The 14,302-nt window shown below is 50.7% G+C and overlaps 1 long non-coding RNA gene across 1 annotated transcript in view; it reads left to right on the top strand.

Moving 5' to 3' along the window:
- The window catches only part of LOC144233831 (uncharacterized), an 11,690-nt gene extending 3,850 nt beyond the window's left edge, over positions 1 to 7,840 (top strand). The window contains exons 4-5 of the long non-coding RNA XR_013335774.1: positions 1,406 to 1,491; positions 7,022 to 7,840. This is a non-coding gene — a long non-coding RNA (uncharacterized LOC144233831). The remainder of the gene's footprint in view (positions 1 to 1,405; positions 1,492 to 7,021) is intronic.
- The last annotated feature ends 6,462 nt before the right edge of the window (positions 7,841 to 14,302 follow it).

The raw sequence follows: 14,302 nt of genomic DNA, 5'->3' as shown, positions 1-14,302 counted from the left end.
AGCCCGCGGACCCGGCCACGGCCACGAGCTCCTCCCCTCCCTGCCTCGGGGGAGGCCGCGCCCCGGGGTGGCCGCCCAGGGACCGTCACGAGGCCTGGAACCCAGCCGCGCTCTCCCGAGTGTCAGCGCCGGAGGGCTCGCCACACCCACGCGCAAGACACCTCGCGCACACAGACCCACGTAGGGACACGGGCTCCACCCAGTATGCACGCGTGCACGGACCCACGCGCAGATAGCACAGCACAGACAGAGGGACGCGTGCAGATGCATGTAGGCACTGCATGCACCGTGCAGGCAAACTTGCACCCAGACTTCCCCGCAGGTACACACGCAGACACGCACACAACATACCACACACACCCACCGAGATGCTCAGTCCACAAAGACAGGCCGGTGACATCCACAGAGACCCAGACACACCCAGAAACACAGAGCCATGCACACAGAGCCACACGTAGACCTCAAGGAGACACGCACATGTGGGCCAACTCTCCTGGACAGACACACTCCCAAATGGTCAGACACACGCATAAAAAGCTGGGGTGGGGGTGCACGAATCCCCAGGAGGTAGGGTATAGGCAGACGAGTGTAGCCTCGTCCCAGCACCCGTCCCCACGATCCAGGAGGCCGCCCCGCATGAGGTCTCTGGGGCATCCGCACAGGCCCCGGGGAGGTCCGAACGGGACCCAGTACAACTAGCAGCACAGGCCGTGGCGGTGCAGGAACCCAGCTGGGTTTAGGGTCCAGGCCACCGGCTCCAGCTCCTCCGTTTGTCCTGTGAGCCTTAACCTCCTCACCTGCAGCCAGGGCCGCCACAGGAGCGTGACCCCTGTCCCCAGCTCGCACTGACCTCAGCTGGCCTCTGCGCCTTTCCTTCCTTCATAAATAACTCTACACCATAGCAAATGTTGAAAAGAACTGCTGTACTCACGCCAGAAACTCCAGAAACTGGTGTCTCATTGTCACACTGTATGCGTGCAGGGGCCCAGGCCACTTAGAGCCTGTGATCTGACTTAAGAAATGAAACAATATGGGGCGCCTGGGTGGCTTAGTCGGTTGAGCGTCCAACTTTCACTTAGGTCATGATCTCACGGTTCGTGGGTTCGAGCCCCGCGTCGGGCTCTGTGCTGACTGCCAGCTCAGAGCCTGGAGCCTGTTTCAGTCTGTGACTCCCTCTCTCTCTGACCCTCCCCTTCTCACGCTGTCTCTCTCTCTCTCTCTCTCCTAGAAATAAATAAAAAACATAAAAAAAAAAGAAAGAAATGAAACAATAGCCTTTGAGAAGCTATGGGTTGTAAGTGCCACCAAGTGGCTCAGCCAGCTCTCTGACCTCAGGCAGGTCACCAGGCCTGGGACAGAGGAGCTACATGCATCTCGTAAGGGCAGCTTTACAATCTCCACGCAGGACAAGCCTCGAGGGAGCGATCCTGCGGCAGGGAGCTGGGGGAGCCCTCAAGCTGGCCATGCTAAATACACCGGATTCACTTGGATGTAAGTTATTCGGGGGGGGGCAGCTGGGGAATCTGATGGATGGGGGGGGCAAAGCTCACCTTGTACACAGCTGTGTTTTCAGTGTTTTCCAGCTCCAGCATTCCAAAATTTTAAATAGACAGTGTTAAAGGTTTGAGGACAGAGTTTGCTGAAGTTGTCAGCAGAGCCTCTGTAGAAATGGTGGTAGAGAATTGGAAGCTCTGTGTCCTTGGTCACCAACATAAAGGAGAGCGTGGTATGTGGTCAGAAGGTTGGGAAACCATGAGTTAAGACTCTGAGACTCTGCTGTTCTGTATCTGGCTATGTTTTTCATTAAACTTTAAAAAAATATTTATTTATTTATGAGAGAGAGACAGAATGTGAGCAGGGGAGGGACACAGAATCCAAAGCAGCTCCAGGCTCCGAGCTGTCAGCACAGAGCCCAGCACGGGGCTCAAACTCACCAACTATGAGATCATGATCTGTGCCGAAGTCGGATGCTTAACCGGCTGAGCCACCAAGGCGCCCCTTAATTAAACTCTTTATTTTGAGATACAGGTAGATCTGGATGTAGTTGTTAACAAATAGTCCAGAGAAATGCTGTGTACCCTTTACCCAGTTTCCCCCGATGGTAACGTCTTATGAAACAGTAGGATGATATCACAACCAGGATATCGACACTGATGCAGTCTAGATGCAGAACATTCCATCGCCACAAAGATCCCTTGTGTTGCCGTTTTGTAACACGTCTACTTCCTTCCCACCCCCATTCCCTTCATAACCCCTGCCAAGCACTAATTATGTCTCCATTTCTGAAACTTTCCCATTGGAGAATGTTCTATAAAGTGAGTCACACAATATGTGACCTTTGAGGATTCACCTTTGCCCTCAGCGATCTCCGGGTGGTGTGGGTAGCATCCTATGGTGTGGACATACCACACAGTTCATTGAGGGACTTCTGGGTCATTACCAGCTTAGGGCTGTCACAAATAAAGATGCTTTTGGCGCTCCTGTAGAGTTTTTTTTGTGTGAACACAAGTCCTCATTTCTCTGGGATAAATGCCCAGGAGGGCAATTGCTGGGCTGTGAGGAAATTACATGTTGTTTAAGAGCCCGCCCAAAAGTATTACAGAGCGGCGGTACCATTTCACATTCCCATCGGGGATGTGTGAGAGGTCTGGGTTCTCAGAGTCCTTGTCAGCACCTAGTGTTGTCAATATATATATATATTTATCTATATATTTATCTATTTTAGCCTTTTCCTCCCCACCGCTTTTCTCCTTCCCTCCCTTTGGGACTCAGATAATGTATTAGATCTTTCATTATAGTCCTATAGGTCTCTGAGTCTCTCTTCATTTGTCTTCCCGTCTACTTTCCCTCCGTTGTCCAGACTTTGTAATTTCCAGTGCCCTGTCTTCCAGTTCACTGCATCTTTCTTCTTTCTCCTCCATCCTGCCTCTGAACCCATCCTCTGAGCTTTTTTACTCCAGTATTGAACTTTTCAGTTCTACAACTACCATTTGGAAATTCTAATGAAGATTAGATCTTCTCTTCCTAGGCGGAGACTCGCCATTTTTCATTAGTTTCAGCCAAGTTTGCAATTGCTCCTTGGAGCACTTTCATCACAGCTGCTTTAAAATCTCTGTTCTTTCAGATGGCATCTATCGATTGTCCTTTATCATTCAATTTCAGATCTCTCTGGTTCTTGGGGAGATATGTGATGATGATCTTATATTATGTTGTGAGACTCTGGATCTTCTTTAAAGCTCCTGTCTTAGCTGGTCCTCTCTGGCACTGCTGCGGGCCAGGGGACGGGCAGGTGGCCATGTGGCCTCATTGCTCCGTGTGGGACTAAACAGCTAAGCCTTGGTGGGTGTGGGCGTGGGCTACCTTTTTCTTCTGTGTTGTTTGACTAGTGTAGAAAGGCCAATGTCTGAAACTTTACTGGCTTGTTCAGCTTTCTCTCTCCTTGTCTTTAGGCTGGAAAGAGTGGGCTTTGGTTAAGTATCATTTGGTCTGTGCCTTTGGCATTTCCGGGTTGCTGGCTTCTCTAGCTCCAAAACTGGAGTATGTGAGGCAAAACAAAAACTCGGGAACTCGCCACCGTGTCATCCCTTGGCTCCTGAGGTCTCTAGTCGGTCTGCCTTTTCTCTCCCCTTTCAGAGTCTCTTTCAGTTCGGTTTATAGATGACGTCCAGGGTTTTCAGTTGGACTCAGCAGGAGGAATAGGGAAGAACACATCCCCTGTACCACTGCAGACGCAGACGTCCAGTATCTGCTATATATGTCAGCAATTCCTACCAGTGCATGTGCCCAGAGAGACTCAGAACCCAGCCTCTCCAGACCAGACCACTCTAGAAACAGCCGTGTCCCAGAAAAGTCCAGTTGGCAGGATCTGCCCCTACGGCCTGGGATGAAAAGGCAGGGCAGAGATTCAAGCACAATCAGTGTGTTTCTGCTCCCACTAGTGTCTTGTGTGGCCTTGCAGAGATGCTCTGAGGTTTGAGCTGAGTGGAACATGCTGGAAACACCTGTGGGGAGGAAGGCAGTAGGAGCAAACTGGGAGGCCATAGGAAAGCCAGGAGTTTCTCTTATTAGAAATGTTGGTATGTGCGGGGCGCCTGGGTGGCTTAGTCGGTTAACCGTCCGACTTTCACTTAGGTCATGNTAAAAAAAAAAAAGAAAGAAAGAAATGTTGGTATGTGCAAATTAACTCCTACAGCTTTGTGCAACCACAGGAATGTGGGCGGCTGCATATTTCAATGACAGATCACTCCTGGATGGACAGAAGTGGAGGTTGGGAGTGGAGCTGGTAAGCAGAGTGAATGATGAAAGATGTAAGACTTTGTACAACTTTAGAGGCAAATGAAGGTGAGCGAAAACACGTGAACTCTGAAACACGTGAAGTCTGAAACACGCTCCATGGACTAGCTGTGTAACTGCTGGCGACTCAGGGTGACGTGAATATGCACTCTGGGCCGTGGCCACGGTTAGTTCAGATCGTGTCTAGGCAGTGCTCAGCACGGTGTCTGGTGGGCAACCAGCTTGCACTAAATCAAGAGTAGAAGGGCGTGGTCTAAGGAAAGGTACTTTTTTATCTGACCAAGATTTTTCGTGTGAATTTTTTAAATTGGGAGTTTCGCATGCAAATCCAGATTCCCAGCTTCTCTTGAAGAGCAGAGGGGTGCGGTCACGAGGGACCGTTGGTGTTGGACGTGTTGACTGTGAGGGGCCTGTAGGGGAGGCTGGATTTGTGGGTCCAGAACTGAAGAGAAAGGTCAGGCCAGAGATGTGGGAGGCTCAGAAATGATCTCTGCATCTGCGGGATAGAGCACACTCACCTCCGCAGAGCAGGCAGGTGAAGGCGTGACTTGGTGTCCTGTGTGGGAGTTTGAGCTTGGCCAATGCTATGCTTTCAAAATGTTTGAATTCATGGCCAACTTTTAAAAACCAGGACACTTCACACAATAGTGCTGATCCCTGGATTTCCTCTAAAAGGCAAAAGGCCTGTCAACATGAAATTCATTCTATGAGGCCAGCATTACCTTGCAACTAGATGAAGACATCACAAAAAAGAGAACTATAGGTCAATATCTCTGATGGACATAGATGTATAACTCCTGCTCGACAAAATATTAGCAAACTGAATCAAATAATGCATTAAAAAAAATAACTCACCACAATCAACTGGGGATTTATTCCTGGGACGTAAGCATGGTTCAATATTCACGATTCAATCAACGTGATACAGCACATTAGTATGAGGAAGGCTACAAACCATATGATGACTTTAGTCAATGTAGAAAAAGCATTTGACAAAGCACAACATACATTCATGATAAAAGCCTTTGTTTTGTCAGCAGTTTAGAGGGAACATACCTCAACGTAATGGGCCGTACATATATGAAAACCCCACAACTAACATACGACTCGGTTATGAAACACTGAGAGCTTTCCCTCTAAGGTCAGGAAGAAGACGGGGATGCCTACGGTCACCACTTTTATTCAGCATCGTGCTGGAAGTCCTCGCCACAGCAGTCAGACAAGAAAAAGGAATAAAAGGCATCCAAATTGGCAAAGAAGTAAAACTTTCACTATTTGCAGATGATGTGATACTAATGACAATGAGATATCTCCACACACCTGTCAGAGTGGCTAAAATCAAAAGACAAAAAAACAGCAAGTGCTGGCAAGGATGCGGAGAAAAAGGAACTTTCCTGCATTATTGGTGGGAATTCAAACTGGGTCAGTCACAGTGGAAAACAGTCTGGAGGCCCGGGTGGCTCAGTTGGTTGAGCTTCAGACTCTTGAGCCCTGTGTTGGGCTTGTGCTGAGTGTGTAGCCTATTAAGATTCTCTCTCTCTCTCTCTCTCTCTCTCTCTCCCCCCTCTGCCCACCTCCTCTGCTCTCTCTCTCAAATAAAAGTAATTTTTAAAAAAATTTTACATGTTTTTTTTTGAGAGAGAGAGGGAGCATGAGTGGAGGAGGGGCAGAGAGAGGGAGACACAGAATCTGAAGCAGCTCCAGGCTCTGAGCTGTCAGCACAGAGCCCGACGCGGGGCTTGAACCCACAAACCGCGAGATCATGACCTGAGCCGAAGCTGGACGCGTAACCGACTGAGCCCCCCAGGCGCCCCTAAATTTTTGTTTTGTGAAAAAGCTAGCCCTTGAGAGTCTGGTTGGTGTCATCGGGTCAGAACCCGAGAGTGGGGGTAGGTGTTGGTGGTGGCAGGCAGGGTGTGATGTGCCTTTCTAGACTTTTTGGCTCCTCTGGGATGTGCAAGTCAAAACCTGATGCGCAGTAGCGGACACAGGAGGAGAGTCAGGGCTTGGAAGTAAATGGGGCTTGATGTCACGGGAGTGGATTCGATTGCCTAGGAACTGTGAGCTGGAGGGAGAAGTGGACCCAGGGAGATCCTTGTGCGAGGGAGGAGGGCGCGGGGGNCAGATTTGGAGAGTTTGCCCAGGTGACAGAAACAGAAGAAGATTCCTTGAAAGGCGTGTTTCCCAGGACCCAGGACCCAGAGGGGCACCAGTGTTATGAGAAGGACCAGCAGAGCCTGATGCTGTCTAGAGTCAAACAAGACGGCTGGAACGCATTCCATAAACAAGGAGCTCATTTGCGGCCTCGGAAAGAATCTAGTTCATGGATGAGCCGGGGCACGCAGGACCCCTTAATCCCCGTCACCTGTGTAACCCATCCCCTACCCCTCTTCCCGCTGGTGACCATCACCAGGAAGGCAGCAGCCTGCACTGAGCTACGAGGTGGGTGGAAAAAAATTGAGATCATGACCTGAGTTGAGGTCAGACACTTAACCGACGGAGCTGCCGAGGCGCCCCGTGGTTTCTGTTCTTTCTGCTTCTGCGAGTGGGGGGTCACGAAGAACCCTGCGTCGCTCACGCGCCCGGCTGGGAGAGAGCAGGTTAGCTGCCTGGCCCAGGAGAGGCCGGGCACAACGCAGTGTCGCCGTTACTAAGCTAAGGGAATATTTGCACGTTTGAAAAGTTATGAGTCACTTCCCCACCCCTGCGCCCTCGTTTCTGTCCCCAGGCAAACACCTCTGGAGGTCCTTGCGTGGCTTCCTGGAAATGCTCTGAGGCCTGAGGAGAGTGGAACATGCCAGAAATACCTGCGAGGGAGAGAATTAGACACCAGAAAAGAAGGCGTCGGAGGGAGTCGCTGCTGCATTTCTGGCGGCTCCATCGTGCTGGGCTCTTTGAAGTGGCGGGACCAAACTGAGTGCGGCTGTGAAGCACGGGGCTTGAGAAGCACCTCCCCAGGGGAGCGGGGACCTCTGTTGCCTCAGTGGCCCCCGCGAACGGCCTTCTGCACTTGACTTTGTGCAGGTTTGCGCTGCCTCCACGAGGACAGCGTCAGGACGGAGCTGGATTCAGGACGCCGGCTGGTGTCACAGAATTGTGTTGCACGGGGAAAACCCCACACGTCTGGTGACCAGGGGTGTCAGAAGGGAAATGTTCTGTGTGACAGTACAGGAGACGTTCGGAGAGAAGAAGCGGGTTTTCCCCTCCTCAGGAGGACGACCGGGTTTTTCCAGAACAAAGAGAAGGGAAAAAAAGAAACACTTTGTACTATAGGCAATGCCTACCGAGACCGGACAGTCTGAACCTGGGTTCAGGACAAGTCATGAACCTGACGGTGAGACAGAGAGGTCATAAATATTCTTAATGTTGCTGGGCCACGGTGTGTTCATTCTGCGGCTCCGTGTGATTGAAATGGTTGTAAAAATCCACCCCCCCCCCCATCATATCTGCCTTGGCTCCTTTCCCTCTTTTTCCCACGGAATTTTAAGCTCCCTCTTCATAAATTCTTCCCGTAGAGATTTAGCGCCACTGATGCCCATGGTTAGGAAAGGGCGCCTGGGTGGCTCAGTCATTTAAGCATCTGACTCTTGATTTCAGCTCAGGTCATGATCTCGAGGTTCATGGGTTCGAGCCCCGCGTCAGGCTCTGTGCTGACAGCTCAGAGCCTGGAGCTGCTTCCGATTCTGTGTCTGCCTCCCTCTCAGCCCCTCCCCCACTCACGCTCTGTCTCTCTCAAAAATAAACATTAAAACTGAAGTTAAAAAAGAAAAAAGAATCATGCAGGCAAAACAAAACAGGGAGTTTTTAATTCTTTCCAAGTGGTTCCCACTGAGGTGGCACCAAGTGGACTCAAAATAGGGAGGAAAATGAATAGGTGCCTTTGCCAACGCTGCCACCCACGTCACAGCGGCCCCCCCCCGGGGCTCTGACCGGGAGTTTTGCAGCTTGGGAAACTGCCCGAGCGGCAGAACCAGGCCCTGGACCTGCTCCACCTGTGCCCGGTGTTCGGGCCTGAGCCGCAGGCAGGCGCGTGGACCCAGGCTGATGGGGAAAAGGCATGCTGGTGTTCAGGAGCCGGGGTCTGAAATAACCCAGCTCTGCGGTGGGAGAGTCACTCTTCGCTCTCGTCTTTCCGGTGATGAGCAGCAAGCAAAGTCTTCATTAGGTTTTCATGCGTCCGGAATATTCCAGTGTTTGTGCATCTTCCTTTTTAAACCAGTGGGCTTTCTTACTATTCGTTTTAGCTGTAGGGTTACCTTAAATGTGTGGGAAGTGTTCATTTTCTACTTAAAGAAATCTTTTAAAAGTAAATGGAGTTTGGGGCGTCTGGGTGGCTCAGTCGGTTAAGCGTCCGACTCTTGATTTCGGCTCAGGGCATGATCTCACGGTTTGTGGGTTTGAGCCCTGCGCTGGGTTCTGTGCTGACAGCTCAGAGCCTGCTTGGGGTTCTCTCTCTTCCTCTCTCTCCCTCTTCCGTTCCTCCACTCACACTCTGTCTCCCCCCAAAAAACGAAACATAAAAAAATAAAAATAAATGGAGTTTAAAACATGGGTTGATTTAAAGAAAGATACTAAGTAAACTACAGAGCACATGGGACGCAGATATTGCAGGTCAGAATGTTGGTGGCGGCCGGTGAGACTGGGGACTCGGTTGAAATGCTGGGAGGAGCGGGTGTGGGCCCGGCGCCTCCCCGCCTCCTGCTGCGTCTCTAACCTGGCTCCAGCTCCTCCCCCCAGTCTGCCACTGCACTTCCGCCTCGGCTTTCTGTGGGTGAGGACAGAATTGGCCCAGAAGGTCTCCAGGGGTCTTTCCCAGCTCTCAGAAACAGTCTGTGGATGGCTATTTTTGCTATGTATTGAAGCACCCGCACCAGCCCTACTGGGAAAGTCCATTAAGCACAATCAAATCTACTAAGATGAAAATACTGGTTCCCTCCCACCCACCACCTTCTTTAAATGCACTTGGCAAGTCCAGAAAGCCAGCAATTAGTAATTGGGCGCGATCGCTATAACGAGATCTGCACTCAGCAGTAGAGGAGAAATTCCCGCACTGACTAATCTGGTTAATGGAGCAGTTAAAAGTTATACATGCTGAAAAATAGTCCTTTGGGGTCATTATGAGCGCAAATAAAATGGACCCCTGCTAGTATGTAACAGTGGCAGGCCACACGTGTGTATTTTTCTACTTTGCTTTTTGCAAAAAAAAAAAAAAAAAAAATTCTGACTTCTTTCGAAATAGATGCGACTGATTGTGTCGCATCTAGGTTTTAGTCTTTGAAGGCAAATGAGGTAGTGGTTATGATTAGGCAGGGAAAGTCCAGGAATGGGTTGAGAAACTGCAGAGACTGTTACATATGTATAGATATTTCCAGATCATCTAGGCAAGGTTGGGGAGGAAAGGAGTGCACTGCATGGTTTTTCTAAACAATAGCATTTTTTTTTTTCCTGGACTGTTTTTAATTGGCTGGTTTTGGTCAAAGAGTCCACGCGTTGTGCCTATTAAAGGCTCAGACCCTGGGGTCTGACTTGGCTCGGAGACTCACAAGCTGTGTGACCTTGGGCAAGTTACTTAGCCTCTCTGCGGCTTCCATTTCTTTATCAGTAAAATGGAGGTTACAACAGAACCTGCTTCACAGAATTGTTGTGAAGAGGAAATAAATTAACACAGTCGAGTACTTGGAATAGTGCAGGGGGGAGGCGCCTGGGTGGCTCAGGCAGTTCAGCAGTTAAGCACAGACTCCTGATTTCTGCTCGGGTCATGATCTCAGTTTGTGGGGTAGAGCCCCATGTTGGGCTCTGCTCAGAGCCCACTTGGGATTCTCTCTCTGGCTCTGCTCCTCCCCCACTGGTATTGTTTCAAAATAAACATTTTAAAAAAAGAACAATGCTTGGCATATAGTAAATGCTGAATGTATGAGCTGTAGTAGTACTAGAGGTAGTAGTAGAATATAGCCTCAACTCTGCCCTCCAAGTTGCCTTGTAAATACCACACACCTGAGAAGTCTCTCTTCTGAAGTCACGTTACTGTATACAACATTAAATGTACATTTAAGTGTGCATCAAGCAAAACTGGCCAGCCTGGGGTAGGATTTTACAGCTGGAAGATGTCCAGGACGTTATAGAATCTAGAACCATCATTTTCTAGGTAAAGCACCTGAGACCAGAGAGGTAAGGTGACTTGCCCAAGGTTGTACAGCAAGTTGGTGGCCAAATCTGAATTAGAAAGAGTCCCCGGCCCCACCTCTGGCATCTCCCGGAACTATTTCCATCATCTCCTTTCATTCCTAACGGGTTCTTAGTGTTCCCACTATGAAAGGCAGTTGGAAACCAGGAACACGCTGGGGTCTCTCACCCGCGCCCCACCACAGAGCTGGGTCAGGCTTCCCGCTCCTTGTTTGTGTTGCCCACCAGGCAATGCTTACTACTTTCTCACAACAGCTGTAGTTCCTTTAAAGGAACCCTCCACCACTAGTGTGAATTCTTGGGGCAAATGTCAATCGAGGTGCCCCCACTCACTCTCGCCAACCAAGGCCCACGGGAGCCACCGCGCTGCCCCTGACCACCTCCTGAGCAGAGGGACGGGAGGCCCAGGAAGAGCTCACTCATTCTCTGAGCAGCCCAGCAGACCTCCAGCGAAGTCCCCTTGGCCTTGCGCCCGCCATGTTTGATTTCTGTTGCTTGCCACCAAAGCACCTTGACAGATACACCTTGACCTGTTGACTTAGCCTTTCGGAGCCGTGAGGAACTGGCCGGTGGAAGGACGGCGGGCGACAGAGGGGTGGGAAGGGCAGGATGGGCTGCTGAGGTGTCTGTGGAGAAGGAAAAGAGCTGAAGAGACTGACAACTAAGGAGTCTCTTCAGATCAGCCTGGCGGAAGCCCAGCGGCTGGAAGACTGGGGAACAGGAATTCTGTTGCGTGGAGAAGCTGGCCTACTTAAGTCCCCAGGAGAGGGGTGGGGGGGGTGGTGTGAGGTAGCTGACGGCTGGGAAACAGGAAGCAGAAAATGGAGAGGGGAAACCTCCCGGACTCCCTCCTCCCACGGGGAAGTCCACCAATAGCCACAGCAAAACAACAGGGAGCCCTTAAACGTGAATCAAAACATGGTTTTAGGGGCAGCCTTGACGGTCGAAGTCAGTTTTCGCTTATTCTTTCTTTCCTTCATTTACCTCGGACTCTGCAAGCGGCCGCGACATGCCAGACGTCGCGCCGGATGCTGGGGTGTATGGGGCCGAGGCGGCCATGCTTCCCCCTGGGGGACTCGCAGCCTGATGAGCCAGAGGGATGAGAAAGCTGCACTCACAGCCAGGGAGGTGAGCGCGTGTGCGCGCGGAGCACAGAGGACAGACCGATGGCTCCTACGAGGAATTGTGTGACGGCAACGTTCGTCTTCAACAGCCAGAGGGTGTGGGAAGGCTGGGAAGGCTCCAGGCGAGCGGCCCAGCCTCCCTCCGGCATGGGCTCCTGTGCTGCCCAGGCTTTGGCCTGCACCAAAGGGTCTCGAGTAGGCCCAGGGAGGCTTTGCTCTGGCTCCCGAAGTCCCAAGGGTTTAGCAGCCAGGCCCCCTGGGGACGTGCACAGGAGCCTTACTACCAGAGTAGCGCCCACGGGCCGGCGGCATCAACCTGTCCCGTGGATCCCAGGCCCTTCCGCAGACCCGCAAACCACAGGCTGCATTTTCACAAGATTCGCAGGTGGTCCATAAGCATGTGAACTTTTGAGAAGTGTTAGTCTAGTCAAACCCTTGGGTGAAATCCTGAGATACTCGTTTAACGGAAGGGTATTTGGAAGGACTCGGGTCGGGAACCGAGCCGCCCCAGCCAGGACTAGTGTGCCACAAGTGTCCTCGTGATGAGCAGGGCCACTGACGGGGGAGGGGGGGCGGGGGGGCAGGAGGACTCAGTCAGGACACATCCCTGTGGGTTGAATTTATGATAGAGTCAGCGGGCAAGATGCAGAAAGCCAGTTCCGTCCAAATTTCAGTTCAGTGACTTGATTTTCGGGATTAGTCCTTCTCATGCAATATTTGGGACCTAGCGACACTATAACGTTATTATTGTTTATTCTAAATTCAGACGCAACTGAGCATCCTGTGCTTTTATTTACCCAATCTGGCAACCCCAGTCTACCCGGCCCCAAGTTCCACCTCTCAACACCGAAAAGGGCTTCACACTATTAAAACAAAGGGATTAAGAAGACCCAGCAGGACAGAATGAGTGACTTAAAGTTAGAGATGTGTATATAATTAATTACAATATTTTCAACCCAGATATGAATGTAGTTGAACCACCAGTTTCTTTCCACAAAAGTATAAGAGCCAGAGATAGCAGAGATTTTGTAATAATAACGTTGGCTCTCTACCTACCATCACATAGACCATAGACCCAAAAGTGACACAGACTTTAAACACGAATAGAAGAAAATGGAGGAGAATCTCTTTGTGACCCAGGCGAAGGAGAGAATGTCTTCAATTAAGTGTTAAAAGCACACAATGTAAAATGATTCGATTACGTCAAAATTAAGGATTTTCTTCCAACAAGCAACTCCAAGGGCAAGTAGGGGAAAATAAAGAAAAGGTGAAAACATTTGCCAAGACCAGTTAGGGATTCAGTTATAAAAGTCACACGGAACTCTTGCAACTCTTGCAGGGGATTTCTAGAAACAGAATCTCCAAAAGCTCACGAGCACGTTGAGGAGGTGCTCCGAGTCATCAGCATCCGGGAATTGCACGATTTGCTGACATGAGCACTGCGTTCGCCTGGCATCAGGTAAAAGCTGGGCCACGGGGTGTGGGCAGGGGCGGGATGGGGCTGCCTGGCCGCTGGGAGCCAACNCGCCCCCCCCCCCCCACCAGCCTCTGGCGTTCCAGTGCTCTCACAGGTCCGCGGGGGGAGCACAGTCCTTTGGGAAGGACTGTCCAGGTATGTGGAATGGCCACCACTGGGGCCCTGGACAGACCCCAGGAAGTCACACGGAATTCCAAGCAACGGTCAGACACACCCACCATAACAGGATGGATCTTACAGACAGCACTTGGTGAACAAAATGGAAAACAATCAAATCTAGAACAGACTTCCACAGATATGTGTTTAAAATCATAGCCACTCCACAGAAAACATATTTTAAAAACATGAACTATAAACAGAAAAGAAGGGCTATGTTTGTTTTGGAGAACTGGGAGATACAGAAACTGGTCAATGGAAAAAATACTGAAAAGTAATAACTAAACAGCAAACAATAAAATAATAAGTAAAGAGGAAAGAAGAAAAGTAGACAGAAAAGAAAGAACCGACTGTGATACAGTAGCGTGAAGCGAGGGGGTGATGGGCTCAGGCCTGGGCACCTGAAGTCCAAAGCTAAACATGTAAATCTATAAACAGATAACGACAAGCGTCTACAGTCACTGTCCTCTTCCCCTTTGGGGTTCACTCTGAGGTTCTCGCTTCTCCCCAGGACGCGGAGGGCCGCCTCCTTGGGCTCTGCTTACCCTGAGGTCTGCTCCCCGAGGCTGCTCGGTCTTCCTCGGACGTGTGTCTCTGCACTTTGAGAGTTCATGCCCTGCTTCCTCTGGTCCCCGGCCCTTCCCTTGGTCTCACAGACACAGGGTGGCGCTTGGCCCAGCCCCGCTCTGACGCGTGATCTGAGCGGCTCACATTCTGGGTCTTAATCAATGGATTTGGAACAGAGAAGCAGAGCGCCAGGAAAACTCCCTTCTGGCCCTGGCGTCCTCCGCAACCTTCAGTGGGGGAGGGAGTCTCAGCATTTCTATTGGAAAGTATTCCTTAGATATTTACATGTTTTAATGTTTATTCATTTTTTGAGAGAGAGAGACAGAGACAGAGACAGAGAGAGACAGAGAGAGAGACACAGAGAGAGAGAGAGAGACAGAGTACGAGATGGGGAGGGGCAGAGAGAGAGGGAGACACAGAATCTGAAGCAGGTTCCAGGCTCTGAGCTGTCAGCACAGAGCTGGATGTGGCGCTGGAACCCACAAACCCATGAGATCATGAC

The sequence above is a fragment of the Crocuta crocuta genome, unplaced genomic scaffold (assembly GCF_008692635.1).
Source record: "Crocuta crocuta isolate KB4526 unplaced genomic scaffold, BGI_CrCroc_1.0 scaffold296, whole genome shotgun sequence".
NCBI classification, from domain to species: Eukaryota; Metazoa; Chordata; class Mammalia; order Carnivora; family Hyaenidae; genus Crocuta; species Crocuta crocuta.
Note: the sequence above shows the minus strand (reverse complement) of the source record. Positions and strands in the feature narration are given on the sequence as shown.